The sequence below is a fragment of the Lolium perenne genome, chromosome 7 (genome assembly GCF_019359855.2).
Source record: "Lolium perenne isolate Kyuss_39 chromosome 7, Kyuss_2.0, whole genome shotgun sequence".
NCBI lineage: Eukaryota > Viridiplantae > Streptophyta > Magnoliopsida > Poales > Poaceae > Lolium > Lolium perenne.
Window position 1 is genome coordinate 305126825 of NC_067250.2, and position 20046 is coordinate 305146870.

General features: G+C 43.2%; 2 long non-coding RNA genes across 2 annotated transcripts; both read left to right on the top strand.

Annotated features, from left to right (window-relative positions):
* Positions 1-7863: 7863 nt before the first annotated feature.
* LOC127311912 (uncharacterized) lies at positions 7864-11544 on the top strand. Its single transcript, XR_007858001.2, has 6 exons — positions 7864-8148; positions 8238-8334; positions 8422-8576; positions 9460-9534; positions 9701-9813; positions 11234-11544. It is a non-coding gene; the product is annotated as an uncharacterized lncRNA (long non-coding RNA).
* A 4113-nt stretch (positions 11545-15657) lies between these two features.
* Positions 15658-19537, top strand: LOC139833242 (uncharacterized). Its single transcript, XR_011748648.1, has 5 exons — positions 15658-16143; positions 16233-16329; positions 16417-16571; positions 17696-17808; positions 19227-19537. It is a non-coding gene; the product is annotated as an uncharacterized lncRNA (long non-coding RNA).
* Positions 19538-20046: the final 509 nt, after the last annotated feature.

Sequence of the window (20046 nt, forward strand, 5' to 3'; positions counted from 1 at the left end):
AGGTGTGATATCACAATGTGCACAAGGGTGCCAAATCTTGCCCCAATCCATGGTGGTTTGGTCAGTTTTTGGCCATTTCCCCCTCTTTTCGTCCGAAAACCCCTCTCTCGACACATCTCCACCATGGGGACACCATGGTGCCAACTCCAAAATATCAAAACCCATAGCAACCAAGGTGTGATATCACAATGTGCACAAGGGTGCCAAATCTTGCCCCAATCCATGGTGGTTTGGTCAGTTTTTGGCCATTTCCCCCTCTTTTCGTCCGAAAACCCCTCTCTCGACACATCTCCACCATGGGGACACCATGGTGCCAACTCCAAAAAATAAAAACCCATAGCAAACAAGGTGTGATATCACAATGTGCACAAGGGTGCCAAATCTTGCCCCAATCCATGGTGGTTTGGTCAGTTTTTGGCCATTTCCCCCTCTTTTTGTCCGAAAACCCCTCTCTCGACACATCTCCACCATGGGGCCACCATGGTGCCAACTCCAAAAAATCAAAACCCATAGAAACCAAGGTTTTATATCACAATGTGCACAAGTGTGCCAAATCGTGCCCCAATCCATGGTGGTTTGGTCAGTTTTTGGCCATTTCCCCCTCTTTTCGTCCGAAAACCCCTCTCTCGACACATCTCCACCATGGGGCCACCATGGTGCCAACTCCAAAATATCAAAACCCATAGCAACCAAGGTGTGATATCACAATGTGCACAAGTGTGGCAAATCTTGCCCCAATCCATGGTGGTTTGGTCAGTTTTTGGCTATTTCCCCCTCTTTTCGTCCGAGAACCCCTCTCTCGACACATCTCCACCATGGGGACACCATGGTGCCAACTCCAAAATATAAAAACCCATAGAAACCAAGGTGTGATATCACAATTTGCACAAGGGTGCCAAATCTTGCCCCAATCCATGGTGGTTTGGTCAGTTTTTGGCAATTTCCCCCTCTTTTCGTCCGAAAACCCCTCTCTCGACACATCTCCACCATGGGGACACCATGGTTCCAACTCAAAAATATCAAAACCCATAGCAACCAAGGTGTGATATCACAATGTGCACAAGGGTGCCAAATCTTGCCCCAATCCATGGTGGTTTGGTCAGTTTTTGGCCATTTCCCCCTCTTTTCGTCCGAAAACCCCTCTCTCGACACATCTCCACCATGGGGACACCATGGTGCCAACTCCAAAATATCAAAACGCATAGCAACCAAGGTGTGATATCACAATGTGCACAAGGGTGCCAAATCTTGCCCCAATCCATGGTGGTTTGTCAGTTTTTGGCCATTTCCCCATCTTTTCGTCCGAAAACCCCTCTCTCGACACATCTCCACCATGGGGACACCATCGTGCCAACTCCAAAAAATCAAAACCCATAGCAACCAAGGTGTGATATCACAATGTGCACAAGGGTGCCAAATCTTGCCCCAATCCATGGTGGTTTGGTCAGTTTTTGGCCATTTCCCCCCCTTTTCGTCCGAAAACCCCTCTCTCGACACATCTCCACCATGGGGCCACCATGGTGCCAACTCCAAAAAATCAAAACCCATAGCAACTAAGGTGTGATATCACAATGTGCACAAGTGTGCCAAATCTTGCCCCAATCCATGGTGGTTTGGTCAGTTTTTGGCCATTTCCCCCTCTTTTCGTCCGAAAACCCCTCTCTCGACACATCTCCACCATGGGGACACCATGGTGCCAACTCCAAAATATCAAAACCCATAGCAACCAAGGTGTGATATCACAATGTGCACAAGGGTGCCAAATCTTGCCCCAATCCATGGTGGTTTGGTCAGTTTTTGGCCATTTCCCCCTCTTTTCGTCCGAAAACCCCTCTCTCGACACATCTCCACCATGGGGACACCATGGTGCCAACTCCAAAATATCAAAACCCATAGCAACCAAGGTGTGATATCACAATGTGCACAAGGGTGCAAAATCTTGCCCCAATCCATGGTGGTTTGGTCAGTTTTTGGCCATTTCCCCCTCTTTTCGTCCGAAAACCCCTCTCTCGACACATCTCCACCATGGGGACACCATGGTGCCAACTCCAAAAAATAAAAACCCATAGCAACCAAGGTGTGATATCACAATGTGCACAAGTGTGCCAAATCTTGCCCCAATCCATGGTGGTTTGGTCAGTTTTTGGCCATTTCCCCCTCTTTTCGTCCGAAAACCCCTCTCTCGACACATCTCCACCATGGGGCCACCATGGTGCCTACTCCAAAATATCAAAACCCATAGCAACCAAGGTTTGATATCACAATGTTCACTAGTGTGCCAAATCTTGCCCCAATCCATGGTGGTTTGGTCAGTTTTTGGCCATTTCCCCCTCTTTTCATCCGAAAACCCCTCTCTCGACACATCTCCACCATGGGGCCACCATGGTGCCAACTCCAAAATATCAAAACCCATAGCAACCAAGGTGTGATATCACAATGTGCACAAGTGTGCCAAATCTTGCCCCAATCCATGGTGGTTTGGTCAGTTTTTGGCCATTTCCCCCTCTTTTCGTCCGAAAACCCCTCTCTCGACACATCTCCACCATGGGGACACCATGGTGCCAACTCCAAAATATCAAAACCCATAGCAACCAAGGTGTGATATCACAATGTGCACAAGGGTAACAAATCTTGACCCAATCCATGGTGGTTTGGTCAGTTTTTGGCCATTTCCCCCTCTTTTCGTCCGAAAACCCCTCTCTCGACACATCTCCACCATGGGGACACCATGGTGCCAACTCCAAAATATCAAAACCCATAGCAACCAAGGTGTGATATTACAATGTGCACAAGGGTGCCAAATATTGCCCCAATCCATGGTGGTTTGGTCAGTTTTTGGCCATTTCCCCCTCTTTTCGTCCGAAAACCCCTCTCTCGACACATCTCCACCATGGGGACACCATGGTGCCAACTCCAAAAAATAAAAACCCATAGAAACCAAGGTGTGATATCACAATGTGCACAAGGGTGCCAAATCTTGCCCCAATCCATGGTGGTTTGGTCAGTTTTTGGCCATTTCCCCCTCTTTTCGTCCGAAAACCCCTCTCTCGACACATCTCCACCATGGGGACACCATGGTGCCAACTCCAAAATATCAAAACCTATAGCAACCAAGGTTTGATATCACAATGTGCACAAGGGTGCCAAATCTTGCCCCAACCCATGGTGGTTTGGTCAGTTTTTGGCCATTTCCCCCTCTTTTCGTCCGAAAACCCCTCTCTCGACACATCTCCACCATGGGACACCATGGTGCCAACTCCAAAATATCAAAACCCATAGCAACCAAGGTGTGATATCACAATGTGCACAAGGGTGCCAAATCTTGCAGCAATCCATGGTGGTTTGGTCAGTTTTTGGCCATTTCCCCCTCTTTTCGTCTGAAAACCCCTCTCTCGACACATCTCCACCATGGGGCCACCATGGTGCCAACTCCAAAAAATCAAAACCCATCGCAACCAAGGTGTGATATCACAATTTGCACAAGTGTGCCAAATCTTGCCCCAATCCATGGTGGTTTGGTCAGTTTTTGGCCATTTCCCCCTCTTTTCGTCCGAAAACCCCTCTCTCGACACATCTCCACCATGGGGACACCATGGTGCCAACTCCAAAAAATCAAAACCCATAGCAACCAAGGTGTGATATCACAATGTGCACAAGGGTGCCAAATCTTGCCCCAATCCATGGTGGTTTGGTCAGTTTTTGGCCATTTCCCCCTCTTTTCGTCTGAAAACCCCTCTCTCGACACATCTCCACCATGGGGCCACCATGGTGCCAACTCCAAAAAATAAAAACCCATAGAAACCAAGGTGTGATATCACAATGTGCACAAGTGTGCCAAATCTTGCCCCAATCCATGGTGGTTTGGTCAGTTTTTGGCCATTTCCCCTCTTTTCGTCCGAAAACCCCTCTCTCGACACATCTCCACCATGGGGCCACCATGGTGCCAACTCCAAAATATCAAAACCCATAGCAACCAAGGTGTGATATCACAATGTGCACAAGTGTGCCAAATCTTGCCCCAATCCATGGTGGTTTGGTCAGTTTTTGGCCATTTCCCCCTCTTTTCGTCCGAAAACCCCTCTCTCGACACATCTCCACCATGGGGCCACCATAGTGCCAACTCCAAAATATCAAAACCCATAGCAACCAAGGTGTGATATCACAATGTGCACAAGGGTGCCAAATCTTGCCCCAATCTATGGTGGTTTGGTCAGTTTTTGGCCATTTCCCCCTCTTTTAAATCCGAAAACCCCTCTCTCGACACATCTCCACCATGGGGACACCATGGTGCCAACTCCAAAATATCAAAACCCATAGAAACCAAGGTGTGATATCACAATGTGCACAAGGGTGCCAAATCTTGCCCCAATCCATGGTGGTTTGGTCAGTTTTTGGGCATTTCCCCCTCTTTTCGTCCGAAAACCCCTCTCTCGACACATCTCCACCATGGGGACACCATGGTGCCAACTCCAAAAAATCAAAACCCATAGCAACCAAGGTGTGATATCACAATGTTCACAAGTGTGCCAAATCGTGCCCCAATCCATGGTGGTTTGGTCAGTTTTTGGCCATTTCCCCCTCTTTTCGTCCGAAAACCCCTCTCTCGACACATCTCCACCATGGGGCCACCATGGTGCCAACTCCAAAATATCAAAACCCATAGCAACCAAGGCATGATATCACAATGTGCACAAGGGTGCCAAATCTTGCCCCAATCCATGGTGGTTTGGTCAGTTTTTGGCCATTTCCCCCTCTTTTCGTCCGAAAACCCCTCTCTCGACACATCTCCACCAAGGGGACACCATGGTGCCAACTCCAAAATATCAAAACCCATAGAAACCAAGGTGTTATCTCACAATGTGCACAAGTGTGCCAAATCGTGCCCCAATCCATGGTGGTTTGGTCAGTTTTTGGCCATTTCCCCCTCTTTTCGTCCGAAAACCCCTCTCTCGACACATCTCCACCATGGGGCCACCATGGTGCCAACTCCAAAATATCAAAACCCATAGCAACCAAGGTGTGATATCACAATGTGCACAAGTGTGGCAAATCTTGCCCCAATCCATGGTGGTTTGGTCAGTTTTTGGCTATTTCCCCCTCTTTTCGTCCGAGAACCCCTCTCTCGACACATCTCCACCATGGGGACACCATGGTGCCAACTCCAAAATATAAAAACCCATAGCAACCAAGGTGTGATATCACAATTTGCACAAGGGTGCCAAATCTTGCCCCAATCCATGGTGGTTTGGTCAGTTTTTGGCAATTTCCCCCTCTTTTCGTCCGAAAACCCCTCTCTCGACACATCTCCACCATGGGGACACCATGGTTCCAACTCAAAAATATCAAAACCCATAGCAACCAAGGTGTGATATCACAATGTGCACAAGGGTGCCAAATCTTGCCCCAATCCATGGTGGTTTGGTCAGTTTTTGGCCATTTCCCCCTCTTTTCGTCCGAAAACCCCTCTCTCGACACATCTCCACCATGGGGACACCATGGTGCCAACTCCAAAATATCAAAACCCATAGCAACCAAGGTGTGATATCACAATGTGCACAAGGGTGCCAAATCTTGCCCCAATCTATGGTGGTTTGGTCAGTTTTTGGCCATTTCCCCTCTTTTCGTACGAAAACCCCTCTCTCGACACATCTCCACCATGGGGACACCATGGTGCCAACTCCAAAATATAAAAACCCATAGCAACCAAGGTGTGATATCACAATGTGCACAAGGGTGCCAAATCTTGCCCCAATCCATGGTGGTTTGGTCAGTTTTTGGCCATTTCCCCCTCTTTTCGTCCGAAAACCCCTCTCTCGACACATCTCCACCATGGGGACACCATGGTGCCAACTCCAAAAAATCGAAACCCATAGCAACCAAGGTGTGATATTGTAACACCCCAACTTTTTCAACCTTGATTAGTTGTCCTTATTTCAAAAAAACAGGGGGAACAAAAACTTTTTCTATAGACTAATTAAGGTGAATTGCCTTGATCTGTTTGCTATGATGAATTGCCTTGATCTGTTGATAGATGAATTGTCTTGATTTGCTTGTTGAGTTTTGTCTTGAGTTACCTCAAAGAACAACACCTCTAGATGCCGGACAAGCAACTCACCAAATAAAACACATGTGTGACTTAGGAAAAGTTGTTTTCCTTTTTACTGCATCAAACCTCTCTCCTGATGGAAACATGAGTGTGCCATCTTGATTTTCTCTTTGTGGTACAAGATAGCTCAATCATCCTTAATTCAAAATTTGGGATCGTCTACCCCTAGCTACATCCCTCTCTTATACCCCCTCATCCTTGTTGGTTTTGAGGCCATGTCGACCATCTGTGTTGACAGGCTTAAAATGTCCAGACTTTGGCAGTTAATTTCTAAGCAACCACAACTGTTATTTGTAGCCTCAATACATGGATCTCATCTATGCAACACCCTCTTCAACCTCCACGTCCTGCATGTCTCAGTCAATCCTTGCAACTCGTATATTCAACTTGATCTGGTACCCTATCCCATGTTCCAGCACCAGATCACTTCTTCCTCTTTTACCTCTTGTTTTTATTTTGATCCAAGTTTAATCTTCACAAAACCAAGAGTGGTAATGATGGGTACATTTTGTAGCCATCATCTACCCTTGAGAACACTTCTCCCTAAACTAGTCTTCTCTCTCAAAAATCCTATTGATTTTCCTTCTCTAGATTTGACCACAAAACTACTTCTAGTTTTACTAAATCTTTTCAAGATATTTCTTCAAGGAAAACAAGGAACTGAAATGGGTTTTGTTTTTCGTCCCATTTCTACCAAGCACTGATTTCTAAAACATTACTCTCTATTTTGCTTTGTTTTTAACAAAAGGCTTGTTTATGGTACCTATACCATTTCTTGTTTACTTTAAAATTGAGAAAACTCTACTTTACTTGAGAAAGTAAGTAGAATATTTTGAACTCCTATGTTCCAACTAGTTTTCACCCAACATCTTCAAGATTCCATTTCACTTGAGTTCATTCCCAATTGTCTCTATACAATTGAGGTGTGTCCCATACCTTTCAACTAAACTCTTTTTCAAATGGCAACTCTTGCACATCTCTGATCCACCACATTGTATTCCCTCATTCTCCAATTCTTGATCATGTAGATGATCATTTGATACTTTCAAATCACTTCCCAATTGACCTCTTATTTGAAGAGAAACTTATATTTCCTCGTACCTATCTCACCCCTCTATTCTCTTCCATCATCATTCTTGACCTCATGAATTGATGAATTGATGTCACCATATTCATCATTGTTATTGTATCATTATATCCATCACTATCCTTCTAAACCTTAGACTCTTTACCACTTGAAGGAACCTATTTTCTTTGCATAACACAAGTGGTGTCGTGTGTCTTGCTTAGGCACTTGGGTACCATGTGTCTCATCTTGTTTGGAATGGCCAAGTCTCAAAATCTTGTGGCGGCCATCTCCAAAATAGCTTGCACATGAAAACTTGTAAACCCCCATCACCATCACGCTCTTCCTCCATCTCTAGCTATTTTATATTTTCCTACACATCATCTAAGCCACCATCTCAGCAAGGAATTATGTAGCTCCTCCATGATCTACATGCATGATGGGAACTCCCTTTTGATGAATCATTTTTGCATGACATAAGAATGGAGCCGGCCATTGTATGTGCATGCAAATTTCGGCCAGCCCTCTTTTCCTCACTTCCTTCCTCCACAAGGCTTACCTCCCAACTACCCCAATCACTAAATGGGCAGCCACCCACCATAGCCAATGAAAAAAGGAGGCAGCCACCCCTCTCCCTCTATAAATTGGCCCTAGCCGGCCACCACCTCCCCTTTGGCTTCATTTCCTTCACTCTCCACTCCCCTACACTCTCCCCCTACCTCTCCCCACGAGCTGCTGCCCCTCCCAAGCTTCATGGCCGGCCATGGCCATGGAAGGCACTCCAAGATGAAGCTCCCTCCTCCCTCAAGCTCCTCCTCACCATGAGAGCCTCCCTCCCCTTCTTCTCCCCAACCCTAGATGGTTTTCTCTCCTCTTCCTCTTCCTCCATTGCTAAGATTGGATCTTGATGCAGGTGCATGTTGGTCCAAGCATGGAGAAGCTTGAGCTATTCTCAGATCTGAAGTTCTTGAGCAAAGTTCGTCCAAATCCTTGCAGTAATTTCTGCTATATTGCTGTTTCAGATTCTGGTATGAATTTGTAAAATCCACCAAATCTCGTGCGCAGATCCAAATCGAGTGATTCAAAGTTCCGCAGATAGATACGGAAAATATCTACAACTTGGCGTTGGTCTCATCCTCAAATTCGTTACGGATTGTCCGTGGTAAATAAAGTTCTGTAAACATGCAGATTCACTGTTTGTTAGATTTGCTCCGTTTTACGAAACCTTTTTGAGCAAACTCAACTGTAGGTGAAAGCCCTCTTCAATACCTTCATTTTGGCGGTGGTTTCACTTCGATTGACCTCCTGAAACTGAAATGGTTCACATATCAAGATCTGGTCAGATCTGGCTTTGTCGAATTAAACCAGGAGCTTGGAAACGAATTTTGGAGTGAAACAAGTTGGGTAAGAACCACCTATTCAATACCTTTCAGATGCAGCTTACTTCATATTTTTATGAGTTGTGTACGATATTTGGTGAATTAAACTTGTTCTGTGTGTTCTGCAGACATGGCTGTTAGCTTTTAAATCATCAAAAATCCATTTTTGAACCTAATTGTGTGATTCCAATTCGGTAGGATTACTGAATGTTTTCTTAATCATCTCAAACAAGTTTCAAACATTTATCTGTTGTGTAAATCCAGAGAGAAAGAAAATGGTACAGACATGCAGTAAACTTGTAAATCCATTTGTGAGAGTTTCAGAAACAATTTGAACCCAAATCCAATTGTGTATGCATCTCTGTTTAATTACCTTTCAAATGCCTGTGGCCTCATATTTTTAGGATTTTTCTACGATTTATGGCTTACAGATCTTGTTTTCTGTACAGTCAGATTCAAACAAATTCCTAAAATTGTAGGTTTAGTATTTTTGGGTGATTCCAATTGGGTTAGTCTTGTATTAGTACTGGCTATCTAGGAAAAATATTATTAGTCTCTGTTCATACATATTTGTTGCTGTTAGTGATGTTTATGTGTGGCATGCATTGTTGAAGCAAAACTTTTCGGTTTATTTAAAACCCTTGACCAACTCTTTTTAGTAGAGGTGGGCAACCTTTGTTTTATGATTGCAAAACAAAACCTCTGCAACCTAACTTTAGCTCTTTTGTTTTGCTTAAGTTTTCAAATGACGTGGTATATGGTTTGCTTCCTATTTTTGTATAGTGTTAAGTGAGCAAATTAAATTAGGAAAACTGTTTTCTACTTTTCCAAAAATGTTTGAAAATGTTTTGTGAATGTATTTGATGTCAAACTAATGCTCTTGTCCTCTTTATGATGTTATATACCAGGGGGTACTTATCTTGTTCCATGGTGGTACCTAGAGAGGCAATTGCTAAGTCGTGGCACTCTCATACCTTTACTAGGTAAATAAATGGGGTTTTCTAAATTAAAAATCTTAAAGTTGTTTTGTGGTATCTATAGGTCCTTAGTATGTTATACCTTGGCTGCATGGTTAGTTGTTGATTGTTGAATGTTGTCTTGTTGATGCAATGTGATTGATTGCGTTCCTTTTATATTTTCCGGCGATAGATGCGAACAATTCCGGAGAAGAAGAAGAAGTGGAATCGGATGAGAAGATTATTTATATTGTTGGAATTCTTATATTGATGGAATTGAAGAAGTACAGGGACAAATAAGCCAAGGCAAGCCATTTACTTTGACTCTTTGTTGTCCATGTTCTTGGTTGAGATCTTTCTATCCTTGGTCTCTTGATTTCTTGCGTCTCCTTGGGTTTGCTTAACTTGATTCTTTTACACACTTGCCACTAAGTGTGTAATGTCCCCTCTCGATATATTGCGTACTTGCTCTAAGTATGTGAATCACATTTCACCACCTTTTGACACCCTAATTCTAGTAAACACTTGGGATAATATCATTAAAATTGCTCTACTTTTTGATCATCTCCATTCATGCTCAATTGGAGTATGGATGACCTTGACACCCCTCCTTGTTATGATGGCAACCATTATGCTATTATACATCTTAGTTCACACATAAACTTTAGGTTGGGAAAACCCTCAAGGTTTTACCTTGTTGTAAAAGTTTTTGTTAAAACCTTGGGTATAATGTTATGCCCAAGTGAGAATTTGAGAAAGGAAAGGATTTGGTAAAAATGATGGGAATGAGAAAGTGGTTGGGATATTACGAAAACTTTGGCGCCTAAGTACTCACCCATGACAACAAACTAGCGCAACCACATTACTCCAACATGGGCACGGGGCTTAGCTCGACGTTCGTTCTCTTTAGCATGAGGCACCGCATAACTATACAAGGGTACGGATACCCCCGAGTCCGGGTTGTCGAGGTTGGGACAATAGTATAACGGGAGGCCTTCGGGGCTGACCCGTCCGGAAGACACTATGGGTCTCCTGGCTTGGCGGTGGAGCCACGCTCAAAAGGAGGTGAGCTGCCACGGTGCCGGGGAGGTACATACTCCATAGGGTAGGACCTCTTGCTAATTAGAATGGGCGAAAGGCTTCGACTGGTTATCCGATACCCACATACTTTCGTATGATGGCCCGGGGATGATCCCGATGGATTTATCAGATCTTGTGGGGAAAGTGTGCAAACTTTGCAGAGTCAAATCTATTCGAATAGCCGTGTCCGCGGTCATGGACGGTTGGATTGGCTGTTGCTTAGCCTGATGTGTTTTGTTTGTGAAAATGTTTGACAAAGGAAAGAAACGGGTTTTGTGTTGGAGTACTTGGAGTACTGGTAAAATGGTTGATGACCACAATGAGGTGGTCGGAAAGGAATTGATAAAAATTGGGTCTACCCTTCCTAAGCGTTTATGTCGTGAAAGATCTTCCTAAATTAAGTCTAGTAGTGAGGTCTTAGATATATTCTCTCATCTCCTTCACCCATGAAGTTGAGATGCTAACTCCACTAAAACACTTCTTCTCTTCTACATAACATATTCTTGTTATATAAGTGGTCATTCCCTCTTGATCTCCTAGTTAGTCCTCGGTACCTTGTTCTCCTTGATATGTTACTTTGTAAATGGTTTGCGAGTACAATTCCAAATGTACTCACGGCTTTGTCCCTGGCTATTTACTTGGCCAGACTTGAAGGAGTTCGACAGATGAAGAAAGGAGTTGGCGACGTCTATGCGAGCTAGGAACGTCTTCCCAGTCAGTTGCCTGTAGGGTTATGGCAGATGACTTGGGTACTGCGCTGCTGAAGTGATGATGCTACTCTGATGTTTAGTTAGGCCCTTCGAGGCTATTATGTAATTATCGGTCATGTGACCATGTTGTAATTTTCTTATTCCGCTTTGTAATTGGATGGTGTAATTTGATATCAGTTCGGTTATGTGTTCACGGCGCACTGATCATGGGATCGTGAACTGTATACATAACAGGGAATTTCGGACAGCTAGTCCGGGGTCCCCACAGAGCTGGTATCAGAGCTATCCTGACTGTAGGAGACCTTAGTTAGCATGGACGTTAGTTAGGAGACAAGTAATTGGGAAAAAACTATTTACGAAACAAATTATTTCTTTAGTAGGAAGCATAGCTTCTACTCCTCTTATTTCTTCAAAACTTCTAAATTCTTATCTCTCCGCTTTATTAAAATGTTTGAAAATTCTTACTCTATTGTCTCATCCACTTCAAACCCACATGGTTAGACGATGTCCCCAACTCAGACCGGAGACTCAAACTCAAAGATGGATCAACCTTTTATGAAGTCTCACGTATCTCCAACAGCAGCTATTGAAGGTTGGATGCCGACTTAGTCGTGCTCATGTAGGGATGATAACATCATGTATTTGGTTTTCACCAAAGTATGTCAAAGATCCGACCTTATTCCTCCATGGGCTTGCACTTTTTGCAGTCGTCAGGGATCAAGTCCTCAGTTTCTTGACTAGTAATTTTTAGGCCAGCCACGAAAAGATATCGACTTCGGGAGCACCTCAACAACTACCCCTCTGAAGACCTCACGTCCCCGAGATGTTTACAACAGAAGACTGCACAGTTTTCGCCTCCACTTCAACATCGAGGATTCAACATCAGGCCTGCGTCACCACCCACTGTTACAAGGATCCCCATTGAAGTTGATGCCAGCAATATGAAGACGTCGACATATGTGACCAGCCCCCAAACCTATAGGATGGATAGGACAAACCCAATCGCTTTGATTGAGATAAACCCGCGCATTAGGAATTTCTGGGTACTTAGAGTACCATGTCTGGTTTGATGATTGCTTGTAGTTCCCTAGTGTGCTGCCTTGAGTGTTTGTATCTGTTTGCTGTGTGCATGTATGTCTTGCTATTTAGACGTTCCCGCCCTTTTGAATTGTTTGAAATTTGTGAAACAGCAATTAAAAATGAAAATCTGCCAGTGTACTGTTTTGCTAATAAAAATAGTTTGGTAGCTCCGATTGATGTTATTCCAATTGCACTAGAACCAGTATGAAATTATCTTTCAGATGCCACTAACTTTGTATTTTTAGGATTTTTGTGCGATTTTTAATAAATAAAACTTGATCACTGTTTCTGGTTAGTATTTTGAATCTCAAAAATTGAAAAATAAATATTTTTGAATGATTCCAATTGTGTTGATCTTGTTTTGTTACTGTGCATCTAGGAAAAATACCAGTAGCCTCTGTTAGTGGTATTTTGTCTCTGGTTATGGTTGTATGGGTGTCACATGCAATGATAGGATTAAAGTTTGCCTCGCCGATGTTTTGCTAACTATTAGTTAAATTGGGTAGACTAACGAAAGACTCTAACTCTAAACCCGTTGGAAGTTGTTTTTCAACCGTCACGAAAACTAACCCGACCCCTATCTACGCTGACTTCCTTCAAGATCAGCTGGAGCATCTCCACTACGCCAAGAAAGAAGAAGCCCTACCTTCAAGAGTGACTGCACCTCTACGAGAAGACATGCTAACTTGGTCTAACCTTGGAGTATACTCGCGCTAACCGCGAGGATATCTTTTTGAAACTACCCTCGAACACACCGTCTAACAAGTTGAGAGAACAATAGCGTCAAAGCCGAGCTACACCACATGGTTCATCTGGTCCTCATCAAATGAAGCTTCTGAAGATACTCCAAGACTCAAGACTTTAGGCGTAGTTTACCCGCTAACTTCTTAGTTGTTACTGAAATCAACACTGACCCCCAAGCTGAAGATTGTCTTCGACGACCCCTGTTGCTGCTTCATATGGGTACCAACCAGGCGTTTCTTCAACTTTCTAACTCGCCGCGCGTCCCATATGGTTCAGTTAACACCGTGAGTGCCTCTTGAAGTGGTGGTCTGCACGTCGCCCCCGAAGATTCTTCAGCTGAACAAGGAAGACCGATGACTTCTTTCGAAGCCCCAGACAGAACTACAAGGCAGAAGCTCTGAGTTTTTCCGAGAACCCGATGAAAAATCTTAAGGGCTTTGTCTTCCACTAAAATCAAGCTAACTCTAAAAAGGTTTTCAGCCCCGCTCAAGCACCGTTGGGTGCACTAACCCTCCCACAGTCTTGAACCTCCGCTAGGATCGTAAAGAAGCTATAGATCCAACACCTGCATGGAGTAGTCAACCTCTTCATGAAGCTCGCCATCGGCAAGAATCCATCATGTCTCCCAGAAGATGAAGCAAACGACTTTCTCTACAACGGCACGTCTACAGAAGAATGGAGTCTGACTTTGGTTAAAACTTTATAACCCCTCTAGTTCTACACTCAGTAATCTCGGGACGAGATTATTTTAAGGGTGGAAGATCTGTAACACCCCAACTTTTTCAACCTTGATTAGTTGTCCTTATTTCAAAAAAACAGGGGGAACAAAAACTTTTTCTATAGACTAATTAAGGTGAATTGCCTTGATCTGTTTGCTATGATGAATTGCCTTGATCTGTTGATAGATGAATTGTCTTGATTTGCTTGTTGAGTTTTGTCTTGAGTTACCTCAAAGAACAACACCTCTAGATGCCGGACAAGCAACTCACCAAATAAAACACATGTGTGACTTAGGAAAAGTTGTTTTCCTTTTTACTGCATCAAACCTCTCTCCTGATGGAAACATGAGTGTGCCATCTTGATTTTCTCTTTGTGGTACAAGATAGCTCAATCATCCTTAATTCAAAATTTGGGATCGTCTACCCCTAGCTACATCCCTCTCTTATACCCCCTCATCCTTGTTGGTTTTGAGGCCATGTCGACCATCTGTGTTGACAGGCTTAAAATGTCCAGACTTTGGCAGTTAATTTCTAAGCAACCACAACTGTTATTTGTAGCCTCAATACATGGATCTCATCTATGCAACACCCTCTTCAACCTCCACGTCCTGCATGTCTCAGTCAATCCTTGCAACTCGTATATTCAACTTGATCTGGTACCCTATCCCATGTTCCAGCACCAGATCACTTCTTCCTCTTTTACCTCTTGTTTTTATTTTGATCCAAGTTTAATCTTCACAAAACCAAGAGTGGTAATGATGGGTACATTTTGTAGCCATCATCTACCCTTGAGAACACTTCTCCCTAAACTAGTCTTCTCTCTCAAAAATCCTATTGATTTTCCTTCTCTAGATTTGACCACAAAACTACTTCTAGTTTTACTAAATCTTTTCAAGATATTTCTTCAAGGAAAACAAGGAACTGAAATGGGTTTTGTTTTTCGTCCCATTTCTACCAAGCACTGATTTCTAAAACATTACTCTCTATTTTGCTTTGTTTTTAACAAAAGGCTTGTTTATGGTACCTATACCATTTCTTGTTTACTTTAAAATTGAGAAAACTCTACTTTACTTGAGAAAGTAAGTAGAATATTTTGAACTCCTATGTTCCAACTAGATTTCACCCAACATCTTCAAGATTCCATTTCACTTGAGTTCATTCCCAATTGTCTCTATACAATTGAGGTGTGTCCCATACCTTTCAACTAAACTCTTTTTCAAATGGCAACTCTTGCACATCTCTGATCCACCACATTGTATTCCCTCATTCTCCAATTCTTGATCATGTAGATGATCATTTGATACTTTCAAATCACTTCCCAATTGACCTCTTATTTGAAGAGAAACTTATATTTCCTCGTACCTATCTCACCCCTCTATTCTCTTCCATCATCATTCTTGACCTCATGAATTGATGAATTGATGTCACCATATTCATCATTGTTATTGTATCATTATATCCATCACTATCCTTCTAAACCTTAGACTCTTTACCACTTGAAGGAACCTATTTTCTTTGCATAACACAAGTGGTGTCGTGTGTCTTGCTTAGGCACTTGGGTACCATGTGTCTCATCTTGTTTGGAATGGCCAAGTCTCAAAATCTTGTGGCGGCCATCTCCAAAATAGCTTGCACATGAAAACTTGTAAACCCCCATCACCATCACGCTCTTCCTCCATCTCTAGCTATTTTATATCTTCCTACACATCATCTAAGCCACCATCTCGGCAAGGAATTATGTAGCTCCTCCATGATCTACATGCATGATGGGAACTCCCTTTTGATGAATCATTTTTGCATGACATAAGAATGGAGCCGGCCATTGTATGTGCATGCAAATTTCGGCCAGCCCTCTTTTCCTCACTTCCTTCCTCCACAAGGCTTACCTCCCAACTACCCCAATCACTAAATGGGCAGCCACCCACCATAGCCAATGAAAAAAGGAGGCAGCCACCCCTCTCCCTCTATAAATTGGCCCTAGCCGGCCACCACCTCCCCTTTGGCTTCATTTCCTTCACTCTCCACTCCCCCACACTCTCCCCCTACCTCTCCCCACGAGCTGCTGCCCCTCCCAAGCTTCATGGCCGGCCATGGCCATGGAAGGCACTCCAAGATGAAGCTCCCTCCTCCCTCAAGCTCCTCCTCACCATGAGAGCCTCCCTCCCCTTCTTCTCCCCAACCCTAGATGGTTTTCTCTCCTCTTCCTCTTCCTCCATTGCTAAGATTGGATCTTGATGCAGGTGCATGTTGGTCCAAGCATGGAGAAGCTTGAGCTATTCTCAGATCTGAAGTTCTTGAGCAAAGTTCGTCCAAATCCTTGCAGTAATTTCTGCTATCTTGCTGTTTCAGATTCTGGTACGAATTTGTAAAATCCACCAAATCTCGTGCGCAGATCCAAATCGAGTGATTCAAAGTTCCGCAGATAGATACGGAAAATATCTACAACTTGGCATTGGTCTCATCCTCAAATTCGTTACGGATTGTCCGTGGTAAATAAAGTTCTGTAAACATGCAGATTCACTGTTTGTTAGATTTGCTCCGTTTTACGAAACCTTTTTGAGCAAACTCAACTGTAGGTGAAAGCCCTCTTCAATACCTTCATTTTGGCGGTGGTTTCACTTCGATTGACCTCCTGAAACTGAAATGGTTCACATATCAAGATCTGGTCAGATCTGGCTTTGTCGAATTAAACCAGGAGCTTGGAAACGAATTTTGGAGTGAAACAAGTTGGGTAAGAACCACCTATTCAATACCTTTCAGATGCAGCTTACTTCATATTTTTATGAGTTGTGTACGATATTTGGTGAATTAAACTTGTTCTGTGTGTTCTGCAGACATGGCTGTTAGCTTTTAAATCATCAAAAATCCATTTTTGAACCTAATTGTGTGATTCCAATTCGGTAGGATTACTGAATGTTTTCTGAATCATCTCAAACAAGTTTCAAACATTTATCTGTTGTGTAAATCCAGAGAGAAAGAAAATGGTACAGACATGCAGTAAACTTGTAAATCCATTTGTGAGAGTTTCAGAAACAATTTGAACCCAAATCCAATTGTGTATGCATCTCTGTTTAATTACCTTTCAAATGCCCGTGGCCTCATATTTTTAGGATTTTTCTACGATTTATGGCTTACAGATCTTGTTTTCTGTACAGTCAGATTCAAACAAATTCCTAAAATTGTAGGTTTAGTATTTTTGGGTGATTCCAATTGGGTTAGTCTTGTATTAGTACTGGCTATCTAGGAAAAATATTATTAGTCTCTGTTCATACATATTTGTTGCTGTTAGTGATGTTTATGTGTGGCATGCATTGTTGAAGCAAAACTTTTCGGTTTATTTAAAACCCTTGACCAACTCTTTTTAGTAGAGGTGGGCAACCTTTGTTTTATGATTGCAAAACAAAACCTCTGCAACCTAACTTTAGCTCTTTTGTTTTGCTTAAGTTTTCAAATGACGTGGTATATGGTTTGCTTCCTATTTTTGTATAGTGTTAAGTGAGCAAATTAAATTAGGAAAACTGTTTTCTACTTTTCCAAAAATGTTTGAAAATGTTTTGTGAATGTATTTGATGTCAAACTAATGCACTTGTCCTCTTTATGATGTTATCTACCAGGGGATACTTATTTTGTGCCATGGTGATACCTAGAGAGGCAATTGCTAAGTCGTGGCACTCTCATACCTTTACTAGGTAAATAAATGGGGTTTTCTAAATTAAAAATCTTAAAGTTGTTTTGTGGTATCTATAGGTCCTTAGTATGTTATACCTTGGCTGCATGGTTAGTTGTTGATTGTTGAATGTTGTCTTGTTGATGCAATGTGATTGATTGCGTTCCTTTTATATTTTCCGGCGATAGATGCGAACAATTCCGGAGAAGAAGAAGAAGTGGAATCGGATGAGAAGATTATTTATATTGTTGGAATTCTTATATTGATGGAATTGAAGAAGTACAGGGACAAATAAGCCAAGGCAAGCCATTTACTTTGACTCTTTGTTGTCCATGTTCTTGGTTGAGATCTTTCTATCCTTGGTCTCTTGATTTCTTGCGTCTCCTTGGGTTTGCTTAACTTGATTCTTTTACACACTTGCCACTAAGTGTGTAATGTCCCCTCTCGATATATTGCGTACTTGCTCTAAGTATGTGAATCACATTTCACCACCTTTTGACACCCTAATTCTAGTAAACACTTGGGATAATATCATTAAAATTGCTCTACTTTTTGATCATCTCCATTCATGCTCAATTGGAGTATGGATGACCTTGACACCCCTCCTTGTTATGATGGCAACCATTATGCTATTATACATCTTAGTTCACACATAAACTTTAGGTTGGGAAAACCCTCAAGGTTTTACCTTGTTGTAAAAGTTTTTGTTAAAACCTTGGGTATAATGTTATGCCCAAGTGAGAATTTGAGAAAGGAAAGGATTTGGTAAAAATGATGGGAATGAGAAAGTGGTTGGGATATTACGAAAACTTTGGCGCCTAAGTACTCACCCATGACAACAAACTAGCGCAACCACATTACTCCAACATGGGCACGGGGCTTAGCTCGACGTTCGTTCTCTTTAGCATGAGGCACCGCATAACTATACAAGGGTACGGATACCCCCGAGTCCGGGTTGTCGAGGTTGGGACAATAGTATAACGGGAGGCCTTCGGGGCTGACCCGTCCGGAAGACACTATGGGTCTCCTGGCTTGGCGGTGGAGCCACGCTCAAAGGCGGTGAGCGGCCACGGAGGCGGGAGGTACATACTCCATAGGGTAGGACCTCTTGCTAATTAGAATGGGCGAAAGGCTTCGACTGGTTATCCGATACCCACATACTTTCGTATGATGGCCCGGGGATGATCCCGATGGATTTATCAGATCTTGTGGGGAAAGTGTGCAAACTTTGCAGAGTCAAATCTATTCGAATAGCCGTGTCCGCGGTCATGGACGGCTGGATTGGCTGTTGCTTAGCCTGATGTGTTTTGTTTGTGAAAATGTTTGACAAAGGAAAGAAACGGGTTTTGTGTTGGAGTACTTGGAGTACTGGTAAAATGGTTGATGACCACAATGAGGTGGTCGGAAAGGAATTGATAAAAATTGGGTCTACCCTTCTTAAGCGTTTATGTCGTGAAAGATCTTCCTAAATTAAGTCTAGTAGTGAGGTCTTAGATATATTCTCTCATCTCCTTCACCCATGAAGTTGAGATGCTAACTCCACTAAAACACTTCTTCTCTTCTACATAACATATTCTTGTTATATAAGTGGTCATTCCCTCTTGATCTCCTAGTTAGTCCTCGGTACCTTGTTCTCCTTGATATGTTACTTTGTAAATGGTTTGCGAGTACAATTCCAAATGTACTCACGGCTTTGTCCCTGGCTATTTACTTGGCCAGACTTGAAGGAGTTCGACAGATGAAGAAAGGAGTTGGCGACGTCTATGCGAGCTAGGAACGTCTTCCCAGTCAGTTGCCTGTAGGGTTATGGCAGATGACTTGGGTACTGCGCTGCTGAAGTGATGATGCTACTCTGATGTTTAGTTAGGCCCTTCGAGGCTATTATGTAATTATCGGTCATGTGACCATGTTGTAATTTTCTTATTCCGCTTTGTAATTGGATGGTGTAATTTGATATCAGTTCGGTTATGTGTTCACGGCGCACTGATCATGGGATCGTGAACTGTATACATAACAGGGAATTTCGGACAGCTAGTCCGGGGTCCCCACAGATATCACAATGTGCACAGGGTGCCAAATCTTGCCCCAATCCATGGTGGTTTGGTCAGTTTTTGGCCATTTCCCTCTCTTTTCGTCCGAAAATTCCTCTCTCGACACATCTCCACCATGGGGCCACCATGGTGCCAACTCCAAAAAATCAAAACCCATAGCAACCAAGGTGTGATATCACAATGTGCACAAGTGTTCCAAATCGTGCCCCAATCCATGGTGGTTTGGTCAGTTTTTGGCCATTTCCCCCTCTTTTCGTCCGAAAACCCCTCTCTCGACACATCTCCACCATGGGGCCACCATGGTGCCAACTCCAAAATATCAAAACCCATAGCAACCAAGGTGTGATATCACAATGTGCACAAGGGTGCCAAATCTTGCCCCAATCCATGGTGGTTTGGTCAGTTTTTGGCCATTTCCCCCTCTTTTCGTCCGAAAACCCCTCTCTCGACACATCTCCACCATGGGGACACCATGGTGCCAACTCCAA